We start from the raw sequence: 13384 nt of genomic DNA, 5'->3' as shown, positions 1-13384 counted from the left end.
TATCTAACACAGATAACCTGGGCCTCCTGAAGGCTTTAAGTTACAAGTCTGATGGCACTAATCAAGCATTGGAGTTGCAACTAGGCCATGGAGAAGCCACCAAACATATAGGCTGAGTATTTTTCTTAAATACCAAAAAAACTTGGATTTAGATTAAACAAAAATTCCCAGATATTGAAGCAATCTATGAGAAAAATGAAGAGATATGCTTACCTTTCTTACTATGAATTGCACGTTGCCTTGTATCTAGGATGAAGATTAGAGATTGTTTAACTGACCTTCAATTTTAATGGAGAGCTTTGTTTTGATAGAAGAAACACAAAGGGGTCATGTGGGGTACGAGACTGTGATTTATGACTCAATTAACCACACTTACAAAATAATTCATCTGCCTGGATCACAAACCTGGCACTCATACTCCACTGCTCACACAGAAGCAGCCTACCTGGGCTCAGATCTGGTGTTCTGAAAGAACAATGGCTTTCCACTAGCTTTGCCTACACCCAGGACTAGATGAGAATGAATGTCCACAATGGTTTAAACCTAACCTTGCCCCAAAAGTCTCACTGTTCAGAGTTGGGGCTTTCACAGTGCTTTTGGGTCATGTAGTGTTATCCTCACTCATCTATGGAGTAAAGCATCAGTGAGCTCGTAGCCGAAGGTACTGTTAGGAGATGAGGCCTGATTGAAAAGGTGAATCAGTGGAGATGTCTTGGTTACTTTTCTCTCCCTGCTGGGACAAAGTAACCAACTCCTGAAATGAAGGAAGGAAAGGTATATTTAGCTCACTGTTTGTGGAGGTTTTATTCCATATTCAGCTGGCTCCAAGGCTACAAATCACACATTAAGATAATGTTTTCCGAGTCTATCGGACATTGGTTGGTTTTCATTACGCATGTTAACTAGACTGTACCCCCTCTCAAAATGAATTTAATGTAACCAAAAAAAAAAAAAAAAAGACACAAAGGGCCAGGCGTGATAACACATACCTGTAATGCCAGCACTCGGGAGGCTGAGGCAAGATGATCATTGCAAGTTTGAGGCCAGCCTGGGCTACACAGTGAGCTCAAGGCCAGCCTGAACTGCATAGTGAGACCCTGTATCAAAAAGAAAAAAAAAAAAGACAGAAAGATGGAATAGGACATAATGAAGTATACAAGTGTACCCTCTACAGAATCAGCAGCTCTGAACTCTCAGAGGTGTCTTACAGAACTTTCTGCATCTCAGAAGTCAACATTTGAAGCTGCCACACTCTGAGCTCTGCAGATAATATGTAGCAAAGTCTCCTGTCCTTACTGGTGAAGTGTGAAGCTGTCCTTGTTGTGGCTGCAAGAGGCTACCCCTTAGTCAAGCAGTAGTCATTTGGGGCCTGCTAAATGCTCCCTGGGGGCTCATGGTGGAGACGGTGGCAGCAGCAGGGGCATGATAGTCTCAGGAGTGTGCTCATGTGCAGAGAGGCCCTGCTTCACTTTCCCTGTTCTCTGACTTCCTTCCAATTTCTTCCAGTAACAGCAGGGTAACGACACAACCATGCCCACCCCTCAGGACACCAGCTACTACTCAGTCACTGCTGATCCCAGCACCATTATTGAGCAGTTACCACCCGCCAGGCACATGGCTCATTTCACTCAACCCCTGTCACAACCCCACAAGACGATGAGTGAGAAAACAAGCTTCAAGAGGTTAAATGACAAGTCAAATACCATGCAGAGCTGGTAGGCCTGCTTACGTGATCCATGATCCGAGCAGGCCTCTGTTTCTATTTTAGGGTAAATAAGTTCGTCTTGGATTTCTGTCACTTACAATCAAAAGGGTGCCACTGAACACAGCAAATTAGTCTGGTGGGTAAAGTATGAAATCACCAAACTGCAAGAAGGGTAGGAAGCTGCATCTGAGAAATTTTGGTTTCTCTGTGTGTGCTACTTTCTTGGACTGAATGACTGATAGTATCCGGACTAAAGTAATTACTTCTGACAGTGCAGGCAATTTTTATCTATTTTATTATTTTTTTCTTTTATTTTAGTTTTTCTGTGATATATGTATTTCTTATATAATTTTAAAAAGTTATACATAAAAAATTCAAAATGCTAATTGCTCATCACCACTTCACTGCTAACAATGCCAAAAAACACACCAGACAGATCCTGGAGGTTGAAAGGGAAGACAAAATGTGGCTGGGTAATATGCAGGAGCTGTCAAAATTTTTCTGTTTCTCTCATTCTCTCATTTCCTTTTCTTTTTACTCCAATTTAAGTCATAGTCTACTTTATCTACGAGGAGGTGTATCAGAGAGGAGAAAACAAAAATAGCATGCAACATGCGTTCTTTCCTGGCTTTTATTTCCAAAGTTTGCGTACTGGACAGAAGAAGCAGGAACAGAAAGAATTTTCTTACGATTCTAAAGAGACTCCCAGAGAGAAACGAGCACAACAGTATCAGAGCACCGGCACCAAACATGAAGATTTTTTTTTCTTCTTTTCTTTTCTAAATTTATATTACAGAACTGTGTAAAACAGTTAAAAACAACTTGCTAGTAATTCATACACTGAAGACTGCCAATGTATACACCGGAAGCATCATTATAAAGAAATATTTTAGCATATTAGCATTTAGCAAAAAGAAGCCCCACCAACAGGAACGCCCCCAGAAAGTGTTAGAAAGTTCTAAAGAGATGACAAAGTCCTAAAATCAAGGCTCCCAAGTTATTTCTATTTTGAACCTACTCTTTTAACTTTGCAGCTCGTGAGAGACAGAGATTAAGTGACATGAAGTGGAGTCCTAGGAAGATATTTTTGGTACGTTGCCTCTGGAAAACTTAAGGGAATTGTACTTCATGTTTTTTTCTGCATAATTGCTCTGGCCTGGTTTCTGCTTCTCAGCTCATAGACATCACCCACCAAGGAACCAAGATGTGTTCTGCACAGCCTTCCCTCCTGGTCCCTTTCCTCCCATCTGAGGACAACCCAAATCCACAGATAAATCATATCCCTCTACCTTGTAACAACTAACTGACTAAATCCAAGGAAGAAGAGTGCAGGACTGAAAGCTGGGCAATGGGAAAGGCCTCATCTTACCATCTGAGTCAACTGTGTGACCTTAAGTGTTTTTTTGGTTTTTGCTTGTTTGTTTTGGTACCAGAGATGAACTCATGACTTTGCATGTATTAGGCAGACATTTATGCCACTGAGCTAAATCCCTGGCCTGATTTTTTTTTTAATTTTTAAAGAGGATAAAACCAAGGGAAATAAAACAGAATAAAACCGGTCAAAATAAACGAGTATAGCTGGGTGTGGTGGCTCACACGTGTAATCCCAGCTCTCGGGAGGCTGAGGCAGAAAGACTGACAACAGCCTGGGCTACAAAGTGAGCTCAAGGCCAGCCTGAACTGCATAGGAGACTCTGTCTCAAAAAGACAAACAAAACAAAACAAAACAAAACCATAAAAACACTAGTAGTATAAGTGATACAGGACTTCAGAACCTTATGATATCACCAACAGTTATCATGATGCTTTTTGTTGTTTGGTTTGGTACTGGGAATCAAACTCACACCTCACACTTGCCAGATTTGTGCTGTGCCACTGAGCTATATCCCTAGCCTAACTTTTTATTTTTGAATAATTTGAATAATTTTAGATTTACCGAAAAATAACACAGAAAATTACTACGTACATCTCACCCAGTTATCCCCAATGTTAACAAAACTAAGAAAACATAATTGGTGTGTCATGATTAACTAAATTTTACTCATATGGCACTGGTTTTTCCACAACACCATTTTTATATTCCAGGATCTAATCCTGCACAGCACATCCCATTTGATGATTTATTATTTTGAAATTTAGTTTCTAAGTTTATAAAAGGTATACATAGTCCCAGCTAAAAAGGTGAAATGAACAGAGATAATTTAGAACAAAGAAAAGCAGCCTTCCGCCCACGCCTTCCTCACCTCCAGGTTCCTTCTGTCAAAGGCAAATAATGTCACCTTTCCCATTTCTTTCACCCTTTCTCCCTTCTGCCCGGTCACGTGGCCTCTGAATCATTCTTCAGACGTGCCAGCCCTTTGCTCAGCCTGCCTGTGTCATACGTCCTTCCCAACCAAGTCTGCCCTGACCATCCTGCTTTAAATCAGGGTACACCTCCTGTGCTCCCTACCACACTCTCTCTTTTCCTGCATTGTTCCTTTTTAACCCCACAACACTTTTGTATGAACTTGTTTTATATATCATATCTTTTTTCCCTACTCAAAGGTAAAAACCTAGAGCAGAACCTGGCACAAAATAGACAAATCTCTGTTGAATGAATGGATGGATAACTACTGAATGGGAATTTACAGAAAAGGAAGTGGGCAGAGAGACAGAAAGTTCCCTCTCCACCAGGATGGAAGCATCTTTATAGTTCCCCCGACAGGGCCCAACTCAGAGCCAGTGACACAGAAACACTGCGGCCTTTCAGAGTTCCAGCCCCAGGGTCATACAATATAACAGGATAATTTAGTCTAACAGACAAGAACATACTAAGTGAAATACACGCACATATACATCATTATGCCAGACTAATCTTCTCAATATATATATATTTACATTTTTTGTTAAATCTACATTGTTATTTACATTACTTTAATGTAGAATATTATAGCTAAATCATCTAATGTAGCATTGTTATATTTCTTTTCCTGTGAAAATTTTTCTTGGATTTATTAATTATGGTCTTTTTTTTGTTTTCTTTTTTTTTTCTTCTGGTTTTGAAACAGGGTCTCACTTTTCTTCCTCTGGGAGCTGTGTGCCTCTTGCTTCAGGCTGGATTATGCTTTTCCTGCAGCCTACTGCATGGTGTGGTTCTGGATCTGCTCTTCCCCATTCTCCTGAAAGCCCTGCTGTCTTTCTCAAACCCAGTATTTAGTGATCCCAATCTTTCTCTTTCATGGTTTGTTTCTGTGGTTCATAGCTCTAGTATATTTCTGAGAAAAAATTATCCTAGAGATGAATTTTTTCCTATATTTGAACTGGTCTACTCACAGACTTGATGGATAGTTTATCTGGGTATAGAAATTCAAGTTGGAAACTACCACAATATATTGAAAATATCTTTCTATGGTCTTCTAATGCTTCAAATTGTTATTGGAAAGTCCTATATTATTTTGCCTCATTTTATTTTATTTTATTTTATTTTGTCTTTTTGAGTCAGGGTCTCCCTATGTAGTTGAGGCTGAACTTGAGTTCATTTTGTAGCCCAGGCTGGTCTCAAATTTGCAACAATCCTCCTGCTTCAGCCTCCCAAGTGCTGGGTTTACAGACATGTGCCACCACACCAGCTCTGCCTTTTTATATATGACCTGTTTTCCTTTTTTCTGTGCTCCTTTCTGGACTCTATGGTTTTCCTAGTTTCCTGTGGTGTTTGCTGATTTGTTTGTCTGTTTTGGTCTCTTGTAATTCGTGACTTATTATTCACATATGATAAATGAGAAACTGAAAGATAATTGGCAGTTCACCGTACATAGGTAGGGCTTGTAGACTGGCAAGTCCTACCTTCATATAGGATGATTAAGGAGGGATTCAGGCATTTTATTGACAATTTTTTTCTTTTAGCATTTCCTCTTAGACTGCTCAGTTTGCCCAGAGAAAAGTAATTCAGTGTATTTTAGGTATTTCTGATGAACTTCGTGTACTGAGGAAAATCACACTTTTCAACATGATACTTCTTCTCTGCCTTCTGCTGTAACCTGAGTCCACAACTCCAGTGCCTCTTCAGTTCAGCCTTTACGGGACTTGAGAAGAATAAAAGTGTCATGTCCCTACAGGCAATCCCACACGAAGATTACATTAGGGCAGGACATTAGGGCAAGACATTAGGGCAGGATCGTCGCAGCGTGTCTGGGGCTCAGTGAGCAGATGGAGATGATGCAGTTGGAAAGTAAACCGGGACCAGATTATGGAGAACTCAGATCTGTTCTCCGAATCAATGACCCTGATGACTAAAATCACCAGAGAGCTTTAAAAGATGCCACGAACCCCACCAGACTTTAAAAATCAGAACCTCAGTGTAGAGCCCAGGAACCCAATTTGCTAAACTTGCCACATGATTCCAATAACTAGTGTCCTTGAAGGAGGGAAAAATTGACAGGAGAACAGCCATGCAGAGAGGAAAGATGATATGAAAAGAAGTAGGAAGAAGAGAGCTCTCTATAAGAAGAAAGGCCTAGAACAGACCCTTCCCTCCCAGGCAGCAGAAGGAGCCAACCTGGATGCCCCTGAATCTCAGACTTCTTGTCTCTAGAACTATGAGATAAAGTATTTCTGTTGGTTTAGTCACTCAGTTTGCAGTACTTTGTTTGGCAGCCATTGTAAATGAATATATTTTTTGAAACAACTTCCTGGACCCCAGGTTTTCTCTAAGTCACCCTTCTGAGAGGTCTGGAAGCAGTGATTGCAGATTGACGTTTCCAACATTATAGGAAATTTTTTTTATCTGAAGAGTGAATGGGGTATCTTTTCTGTGTCAGAAGCCAGTCTGGGAAACAGACTGTGGCTAAAGCCCCATTGGAAGTAGGAGACTCATTTCTTTTTTCTTTTCTTTTTGGTCTTTTTCTTTTTTATCGGTACCGGGGATCGAACTCATGACCACACACTTGCAAGGCAGGTGCTTATGCCACTGAGCTAAATTCCCAGCCCCTAGGAGACTCATTTCTTTGGGGTCTTTAACATCCCACTGGTGGCTCCAGAGAGGGAGGAGCTGCAACAGATGAAACAAACTACAAAACAAAAAACGCAAACCCTAACTATCGTTTAATGTCTTGGCCTGTGCTGAAATAACTAACCTCCTTGGCTAACCAAAGAATTTCCAAGAATCCAATATATCAAGGTCAGTGGCATGACAGCTAATATGACTTCACGGGGCCAGGGACAGGTGAGCTTGTCTCAGAGCTCATTCTTGGCCTCTCTCACATTCCTACCCAGCTCAAACCTATGGCCAGCAACTTAGTGCTGTCCTTGGCCCCCTTGGACCTCTCACCTGCCAATGCTCCCAATGCCAGCCGCACTCTAGGTCACCCACCACCTGCTCACTCCAGTCATGCCAAGTTTGCTGGAAAAACTGGCCCAACTGATGCCACAGGGTCTGCTATGTATTCCCACTCCCCAGCCACATCTCATCCCGTCCTGTTCCCCTGGCTATCCATTCGCACTTGGCTTCCTGTTGTTTCCTTCCTGGCCCTTGCAAAGACTTTTCTGGGCCTTCCCCACCCCCCATCAAGTCTCCAGCTCTATCACCATGCTTTTCATTTTCAGTTAAGGATTCACTAATCTTCCTTGAAGTAAAAGTTTTCCAAGCATATACACCTGAGTGTATATGCCTGGAAACAGCATCAGCCTCCAGAGCTCTCTTAGCTCAAACCTGTTCCGAAGGAGAGGCGATATGTTCATTTCCCTGTCTAGGCAAATCCAGCTCTGGGCCCCATTCCTCGATACAATTTCAACAATGTTATCTATTTAAGATAAACACATGCAAATTAATTATTTTTTATAAAATCAAAATTCTCTGCCTTTTTTTTTTAATCCTGCAAGCTCAGGTCATCTCTAAAAGAATTTAAATGACCTTATTCTTAACCTTATTTTTCCTTTCAATTATGCACAAATTTATTTTTTCTTTCTTTCTTTCTTTTTTCTTTTTGAGATAGACTCTCACTATGCAGTTCAGGAAACTAGACTTGAACTCATTTTTAGCCCAGGTTGGCCTCAAACTCATGGCAATCCTCCTGTGTCAGCCTCCAGAGTGCTGAGATTACAGGTGTGCACCACGCCAGACTTCTTTCTACTTTTTAAATGTCTGAATGTTTCCAAGAAGCTGTGGTTCCTTTTCTAGTTTTTTAACTCTCTACCACTAGCTTTCAATCTCTGCCATTCATTGGAATTTTTCTTGATCTTCTTCTCCTTGTTATTTTTAAATAAATTTGGACTTTTAAAAAGCTGCCAAAAATGTGAAGAGTTCCAACATATCCTTTACCAGCTTCCCCAAATATTAACATGTTACATAACCAGGGTACATTTAACAAAACCAGGAAATTAGCATTGTTACAAAGCAAATAACTGTAGACTCTTAAAATGTCACTGATGGTCCCCACCGTTGCGTAATTTCTAAAGCCATTCTTTTCAAAATGGTTTTCATTAAATTCATCTTTAAAAACTTTTTTCAAAATGTCTTAAATTCTGAATATAAAAATAAGGAATAATGAATGGAAAACTTAGAAACTATAAAAAGGTATAAACAAGAAAATAACCTCCGTACAGTCTGGCCAGAGATAAAACTACTGCAGTACACTGTAGTGTCAGAAGGACGTGGTGAACAACAACACCAGAGAGAAAGCATCAGCAAAACTTCGGCTGTGAAATTTTTCAAGCAAAAAGAAAAAATCAAGGAACAGTAAAAGAAATAAAAGAGAAACCTGTATCTTAAAGAGATTTATGAGATAAAGTGATCAACTGCAATGTGTAAACTTTGCTTGGATTCAAGTTGAAATATACTGCAAAAAATTCTAAGACAACAATCTCCGAACCATGAATGTTTATCTGGTGATACCAAAGACTTACCATCAGTTTTTTAGTGTGACAGTCATACAATGTTTATGTAAAGAACACTCACTTAACTCACCTGTGTAAACATCATGCTGTCTTCCTGGTGCAAGAAACCGAAAGAATAAATAAGTTTTAAAATAGATATTGTGAAATGGGAAGAAATTGTTCAAAAGGAAAAAGGAAGTAGGATGGCTGAGAGGGGAAAGTGCAGCAGGGCAAAGGATAAAAATGCAAGTCAGTTATACTGTTAATGTCTCTTAGTTCATTAAGAAGGAAGGTTTGTGCTAACCTTGACTGCAAAAATTTTTATGCTCATATTTTGTGCCCTGAGCAGCTACTTTAAAGGTAACAACATGATAAGTAATGTATTAAATATTGTTATTCTCCTATTATTTTGTTATGAGATTTTATCTTTTTTTCATAAAATAAATTACTTAAAATAACGCTTATTTTTAGAGATGTCTGTGGAAATACTGATGGGTGGGGGAGCAGGTGAAAACAGGAGAAACAAATTGGCAACGTGGTAACGGTGATGCTGAGTGATGGGTGAATCAGGTTCATTAAACTACTTTTTCTGTTTCTATGTTTATGTTTCTATGTTTTAAATTTTTCCATCACGACATACTTCTTTAAGAAAAAGAAATCCTTGCTTCCTGTTTCTCGTCAATAAGGCTTTATTTTGATACACACCTATTAAATATTTATTGAAGCATCTTATTAAGCCTGGGTTAGTAAATATGATCCTTGTCCTCTCTAAGCTTACAGCCTAGTTAAGAAGATTATACTTTTAGAAAGAAAACTGAGAACAATTTAGGGCAGTATTTTAACAATCTATCTAAGCAACTATAATCAAATTCCATAGTGTATAATCCAAAAACACAGTGTCCCTGGTGGGCAAGATGAGGAGGGGTCAGTGGTGCGGTCAGGTGCAGAGGACTGGAGGCAGAAACTTTTACTAGAAGTCCAAAAAGGTAGCCAAATGCAAGGTGAAGAAAGTGCAGACAAAAATGTTACAGAAGAATCATTGTACCTACTTTCATGGGGGCTAAAAGTAGCCTGCTATTTACCTGGTTGACAATTATTTTGCTACAAGTAGATGACAACAGAGGCTGGTTGCATGGCTCACGTGTAGCAATTATGACAATTATAAACACTGGGGAACAATATTTATTTGTCAGAAGATTGGGTGAGTAATGGGGTGTTTCGTAAACCTATAGCTGAATAAAAGCAACTATAATTCCTAGAGAATCAGCTCTGATTAACAAAGCTCATTCTTTAAGTCTCCAAGTCAATACTAGGTCACAAATAATAAGGTCACATCTTCATAAGAAATAGTTGTCTCTTAGTAGGTCTTAAGTAGGGTATGAGCTGATTTAGAGTAATAAAATGTAATTTAAGGAATTTTAAAAGAAGCCTATCCGAAAAATTTCCCCCCTAAAGTCTGAAATGTGTCTCTTATTTCACAGTTAGCTGTACCCAGTTCCTGGCTGAGAAACGTAAGCAAGCATCCCTGTACAAGGCACATTAAACTTTTGAACCTTGGATTTGACTGATAACTCTGATTTTAAGGGGAGAAATAACAGGTTCGCATACAGGAAAGGTGGGGGCAAAATAACCAAAGCGTCGCCTGGTCTAAAGGAAAAAGCCTCCTGTCTCCAAAGGGCAGACCCAAGACCGGTTCCTCCGCCCCTGCAGCGGCCTGCATCAAGTGAGAACCCAGCCTGGCGGAGCCTGCAGGCAGCCCACCCTAGGATGTGCGGAGTGGCAGGCCTCGTCGTCCCCAGGAGGGACAGCACGCGGGAGGGCAGCTGGCCGAGCTCAGATGCTCAGCGGCAGTGGATGCAATTATGTAAGGCCTTATGAAATGTGCAGGACCGGTCCTGGAGCCCGCAGTAGGGCTATGGAGGACCCAAACTCACGCAGGATATTGCTCAGCATTCTGCTCACAGGGGCGAGGCCAGGTGGCGGGTGTTTGAGGGGGTGGGCGGCCTGGGCTCGCACAGGCTTGCCCAAAGATGCTGCGCCCACCCTGGCCCGCTGCAGGTCTCCAGGCTCATGAGCCCTGCTCTGGCGGAGTTTCAAGTGGGGCTGGATTGGAGAAGTTTAAATGAATGACGTGTTCTCTCCGAAGTCGGAGTTCAAGCGATCATATTTCCCTATCTAACCTGGTTCTCATCCTCTATCCCCAAGTTACCCTTAATGGCTCACAGCCTGAGCGCCCTGCTGCAGAAGCGACCTGCCCTCTTGCTGCCACCTGCAGGTGAAAGAAGAAATTAAGAACACCGTACCCGGGTGACCCTGGACTACAACAGGAATTTCAGGACAGAGTTGTGTATAGTGCAGTTTGCTACAACTACTGGGATTGCTGGCATTTCAACAAAATAATTTCAAAAATAACAAGAGTTGGACAAAGGCATGGCCCAGCCCTCACATCCTCTGGAGGTTTCCCCTTGGGTTGTATTTTCACAGTAAATATTTGCACAAGTGCAATTCAGTACTATAAAACAGATGTTCAGCACCAAACATGTAATTGGTGCCCATCAGTTGGAGCTAGGTTTGTTTTTTTTAACCAGTGCCACTACGAAGATGACTCTGTGGTCTCCATCACAGTCAGCTCCAGCATGCCTTGTTCCTCACAGCAGCCCCTGTGATGTCACCAGTGGTCATTATCTGGGTCATTCACGGCCCAGCGGGTTACCCTATTACCCTTATAGTGCGCTAAAGACAACCTTTCTTCAAGCATTCCAATTCCATGTTTCTGCAAATAAATGAATATTGTAAAAATAATTTTAGATTAATTTCATTACAGTTATGAAAGATTTGTCCCTGAGTTTGAATCCCAACTCATGACTTTGAGGGAATCTTTTATTCTCTGTCTTAGTGGCCACCCCTACAGCATGGAGATGGCAATAGAGTGCTTATGGATTGTCCTGCATTTTCAGTAAGGTAACACACGAGGATCGTGTACAGACTTACAGTATTGTGTTCAGTCTTCAATATAGGCTGGCTTAGGGGTGTGGGATGAGTTACTTCCCTTCTCTGCACCTCAGGATTCTTGCCTCTAAAATGGAGTTGATACAAGTATCTCTTTCACTAGAGTTTTGTAAGTAAATAAGACACTATGTCTACCGTACCTAGATACAGTAAAGACTCAATAAATGTTCAGCCTTAACTAGTCTTTGCTGTTGTTTGGCAGTCTTTTGTTAGGAATACTATGATTTTTAGACTCTCAGATAAATCATCTTTACCTGTTGGATCATCAGTCACGTTTGTCTCTAGTACAGTCATACAGTGACCCAGCCACCACCTTGGGAAGTAGATGTCTCCATCCCTAGTTTATAGGTGAACAAACTAAGGCTCTGCATGGCTTAGTGACTTGACTGAGATCAGCAGCAAGTGGAACCAGGCCATCCACCCAGCTCCTCTCTCCCAGACCAGGGCTCTGTTTACTATGTCCCTGCTCTCTTTATAATGCCTCTGAGTGTGACAAGTGCACATTTTTTTATTCTATAATCTTTTGCCACACATTTATGCAATTTTGAAATCTTTCAAGTTATGAAAGTTCCTAAATAGACCTCAAAAGTTCAAGAACACTAGAAAAAATACATATAAAGCTCTTTCTTCATTTAAAAAAAAAACCACCTTCTTCATGACATGTTAATGGCCCATTAGGTCATAACTCCAAATGCTTCTGCACAGCAAAGGAAACATCCATCAAAGTGAAGAGACAACCTACAGAATGGGAAAAAATTTTGCTGAGTATTCCTCAGACAGAGGACTAACACCTAGAACATATATTTATATGTAATATAAAATTAATCCCCCAGATAAAAGACTCAGTCAAAAAATGGGCAACCAAAATGCATCGACACTTCTGAGAAGATGTACAAATGGCCAATAAATAGATGAAACAATGTTCAACAATGCAGGCCACTAGGGAAATGAAAATTAAAACAACACTGAAATATAATCCAATCAATCTAGAAAGAATGACTATGATCATGCAGACAACAACAGTAAATACCAGAAAGGCTGCAATGAAGAAAAAAGGAACTCTTCTACATTGTTAGTGAGAATGTAACTAGTACACCCTGTATGGAAATCAGTGAGGAAATACCCCAAAAATAACCCTAAAAAACCCTAATTCCATTCGACCCTGCTATTGCCCTTCTAAGTACTTTCTCAAAAGAGTTAAAGCCATCACATTACGTGATACATACATAACTATGTTTATAGCAACACAATGTATAGTAGCTAAATCTTGGACATCGCCTATTTGACCATCAACAGACAAATGGATAAAAAAAATGTTTATACACAATAGAATACTACTCTGCCGTAAGAGCACTAAACTTGTAATAAATGGGCGTAGCTTGAAACCAAAATATTGTGAAATAAAGCAGACACAAAAATCTTAAATATCACGATCTTTTTATATGAGAAACTCAAAAATGTAACTAATGGGCAAAATAAAATATAGATAACAGAAAGTAAGGAGATCTCTTTCCAATAAGAAAGGGGGGAAGAGATAGAGAGAGGGGAAAGGGAGAGAAAGGAGATAGGGTTTTGCAAATGAGACCAACAATTGGGAGAAGCAGGGAAGGCTGGGAGGGTAGGGGATGAAAAAAAGAATTAAGATGTGTTATAGACATACACCAACTCCTCGTGATAAATGTAATCATTTTGCACTGCAGACGTGCTAAAAATAAATAATCAAACAAATAAATAAAGCCCATTAGGCATTTATTTCAGAGTGAGCCGAGGTGAAGCCTTGTCCTTCTCCCGTGCAGCATCCCACACTCCCCTTTTGAGACC

At 40.4% G+C, this 13384-nt stretch overlaps 1 long non-coding RNA gene across 1 annotated transcript in view; it reads right to left on the bottom strand.

Annotated features, from left to right (window-relative positions):
• Positions 1-264: 264 nt before the first annotated feature.
• LOC134471491 (uncharacterized) overlaps positions 265-13384 on the bottom strand; it is a 36605-nt gene continuing 23485 nt past the window's right edge. Inside the window, exons 2-3 of the long non-coding RNA XR_010040940.1 lie at positions 990-1097; positions 265-754 (exon numbers count right to left, since the gene is read on the bottom strand). This is a non-coding gene — a long non-coding RNA (uncharacterized LOC134471491). The remainder of the gene's footprint in view (positions 755-989; positions 1098-13384) is intronic.

This window comes from Cavia porcellus, unplaced genomic scaffold (genome assembly GCF_034190915.1).
Source record: "Cavia porcellus strain 051 isolate PalLab524CR breed Dunkin Hartley unplaced genomic scaffold, mCavPor4.1 scaffold_18, whole genome shotgun sequence".
Taxonomy (NCBI): domain Eukaryota; kingdom Metazoa; phylum Chordata; class Mammalia; order Rodentia; family Caviidae; genus Cavia; species Cavia porcellus.
The sequence above is the reverse complement of the archived record's forward strand: the minus strand, read 5'-3'. Positions and strand labels throughout refer to the sequence as shown.